Source organism: Anomaloglossus baeobatrachus, chromosome 11 (assembly GCF_048569485.1).
Source record: "Anomaloglossus baeobatrachus isolate aAnoBae1 chromosome 11, aAnoBae1.hap1, whole genome shotgun sequence".
Taxonomy (NCBI): Eukaryota; Metazoa; Chordata; class Amphibia; order Anura; family Aromobatidae; genus Anomaloglossus; species Anomaloglossus baeobatrachus.
In genome coordinates this window covers 26530590-26533996 of record NC_134363.1, presented here as the reverse complement: position 1 = coordinate 26533996, position 3407 = coordinate 26530590, and the positions used below count along the sequence as shown (strand labels likewise).

The window sequence follows — 3407 nt, the reverse complement described above, 5'->3', positions numbered from 1 at the left end:
GGTGTTACACGCTACGATATATTGGGCGATATGTCGTCGGGGTCACGGATTCCGTGACGCACATCCGGCATCGTTTGACATATCATAGAGTGTGACAGCTACGAGCGACTGTTAACGAGCAAAAATACTCACCTTATCATTGCTCGTTGACATGCCGCTCATTTTCATAAAATCATTCCTCCTTCTGTTCGCCAGTTTTTCATCGTTCCCGAGGCAGCACACATCGCTACGTGTGACACCTCGGGAACGACGAACTGCAGCTTACCTGCATCCCGCCGGCAATGAGGAAGGAAGGAGGTGGGCGGGATGTTACGTCCCGCTTACCTCCGCCCCTCCGCTTCTATTGGGCGGCCGCTGTGTGACGTCGCTGTGATGCCGAACGTCCCTCCCCCTTCAGGAAAAGGATGTTCACCGCCGACAGCGAGGTTGTTTTGGCGGTAAGTACGTGTGGCAGGGGTTAATGAGTTTGTGCGACACGGGCAACAAATTACCCGTGACGCACAAACGATGGGGGCGGGTGCGATCGCTTATGCGATCGCATGATATATCGTCCCATGTAACGCCGCCTTTAGAGCACTGGGTCTCTAGTGCCACCTAAAATCCTAAAAGCCAATGTCAAACCTTAAAAGGTCTTTGCAAACAAAACTTGGAATAAGACGCCAAACCAGAGACTCCATATAGTATGCTGACATGTTCGAGATGTTTTTTCCTCATTAATGTAAAGCAGGACTCCTGGTCTGGCTGGATGAGAGGGGATGTAAGGTTGAATTTTGACCCCTTAGACACCCTGTCACCTAGCCAAACCAGTATTATTGCTTTGCAAGAATCAGGAGCAAACACCTGGAAACAATTGTCTGCACATAATATTTCTGGTTTGGCTTCTTCACCACTAAAAGCCGCTTTACACGCTGCGATTTCGTTACCGATATCGCTAGCGTGCGTACCCGCCCCCCGTCGGTTGTGCATCATGGGCAAATCTCTGCCCGTGGCGCACAACATCGCTTGGACCCGTCACACATACTTACCTGCCTAGCGACGTCGCTGTGACCGGCAAACTGCCTCTTTTCTAAGGGGGCGGTTCGTTCGGCGTCACAGCGACGTCACTAAGCGGCCACCCAATAAAAGCAAAGGGGGGCCGAGATGAGCGGGATGAACATCCCACCCACCTCCTTCCTTCCTCATTGCGGGCGGCCGCAGGTACGATGTGGTTCCTCGTTCCTGCGGTGTCACATGTAGCGATGTGTGCTGCCGCTGGAACGATGAACAACCTGCGTCCTGCAACAGCAACGATATTTGGGAACTGGACAGCGTGTCAACAATCAACAATAAGGTGAGTATTTTTGATCGTTAGCGGTCGCTCGTACACGTCACACGCAACGACGTCGTTGTGTGTAAAGCGGCCTTAAGTCTAGTGGTACGGCTCAATAAAGGGTCAATATTGACTTTAAGGATAGCCACTTCCAATATATGACTCTAAAGTTCAAGGCCTGATCCTCTATATAGAAGCTACTTGCATTGTTATAAAAAAAAAATTTTCCAATAAGATTTAAATGCCGTATTTTTCGGATTATAAGCTGCACTTTTCCTCCCAAAAATGTGGGCAGAAAATGAGGATTGTGTCTTAATATCCGAATGTAGCTTACCAGGGGTGGTGAAGAGCGGTCAAAGAAGGCACGGGCAATGCTATGCGGTGTGCTGCAGGCGCTGCTCTGTGTAGCTCACTTGGCTCTGTGCACCTTCGGCTCTGTGCGGGGCTGCTCTTTACGGGGCTGCTCTGTGTGGCGGATGGTGAGTCATGAGCCATTCTGAAGATGTTGGTGATGAGGGCTTCTTCAAATAATGGTGCCTAGAGTTGGCGCATGCGCAGATGGAGCTCTCGGCTCAAGCCCTCATCTGTGCATGCGCCGACTCCGGCCACTATTATTTGAAGAAGCCCTCATCACCAACATCTTCAGAATGGCCCGTGACTCCCCGCCCGACACACAGAGCAGCCCTGCACAAGGCAGAGCAGTCCTGCACACAGCAAAGCTGCACAGAGCAGAGCAGGCTCACACACACAGCAGAGCCATGCCGAGCAGAGTAGCCCTACACAAAGAAGAGCAGCCCTGCACAGAGCAGAACCATACCACACAGAGCAGCCCCGCACAGAGAAGAGCTGCATCCACAGCCCTGGCACAGAGTAGCGCCCTTCAGTGAGTATCTGGGCCCCCCTCTGCACCGCCCGCAGCTTTGCTGTACTCCCGCTCTGCTTCCAGCCCCCCTCTCTTGTAGGACACCACCGGATTATAATACGGACCGCATATTTTTTTTTTACCTTTTTTTTCTCTAAATTTGGGTGCGTCTTATAATCTGGTGCGTCCAGTGGTACTCAGATGAAAAGTGACCAGGAAGTTATTTCCTATCATTTAGATAGAGCATAACTTTCAAACTTGAGAATACCCTCCAATAGGAAACAAACACTGATTGTAGTCAGTTTTTCTCAAAGAGCTCTGTGAGCTTTAGACAGATACTGTACACTTTTTCAAACTATGTGAGAGAGAATAGCACATAAAATCTTTTCTAGCAGACATCTACATACTGTAATATATTTCCAAAAACTGTCAAAACACGTTATACTGCTTGCTTTGTTTTACATAACGTTAAGAGGAATCTATCAGCAGGAATTTGCTTCCTCATCTGAGAGCTGTATGATGTAGAAAAATAGATCCTGAATCCAACAATGTATCACTTAGCTTACTAGATAGACCAGTTCTGACACAATCGGAGTTCTTATATTTAGCAATGCAGCAGAGCTCAAACAGCTAGCCCTGCCCACACTAGGCTCTCCTTTTACAAGTCTATAGACCAGTATTTTCCAAACTCCAGTCCTCACGACCCCCAACAGGTCATGTTTTCAGGATTTCCTTAATATTGTACAGGGGATGCCTTGATAATGATTCCATCACCTGTTTAATAGTAAGGACATCCTGAAAACATGACTTGTTGGGGGCCATGAGGACTGGAGGTTTGGGAAACACTGCTATAGACAGTGAGAAGATACAAATCACAGCAGAAGGTTGCCATACTTGGGCTCAGCAATGATAAGCTAAAGGTGCTAAAACAAACATTCCAGGAAAACAACAACACAGTTTGTGATAAGAAACTTTTCTGAATTCTTGGTGTTAACCCTTACAGCATGCTATCTTCATGTTAGATTGCAAAAGCCTGGTGATGAATTCCTTTTCAATTTTTTTTTTTAGATACGAATAAAAGATGTATAAGCCAAAAAAAAAAAAAAATAGGTTTCTGGAGTAATTACATAAATTACAAGGAGGATGTTGCATTAATAACTAAACAGATAAAATACAGAACAATTACAATTTGCACTTAGCAGAAGTGTCTGATGTATTGGGGGCGGGCAAGGGCAT

At 47.2% G+C, this 3407-nt stretch overlaps 1 protein-coding gene across 1 annotated transcript in view; it reads left to right on the top strand.

Moving 5' to 3' along the window:
* The window catches only part of LOC142256814 (C3a anaphylatoxin chemotactic receptor-like), a 450349-nt gene that overhangs the window by 227651 nt on the left and 219291 nt on the right, over positions 1–3407 (top strand). The gene's annotated exons all lie outside the window — the stretch shown is intronic.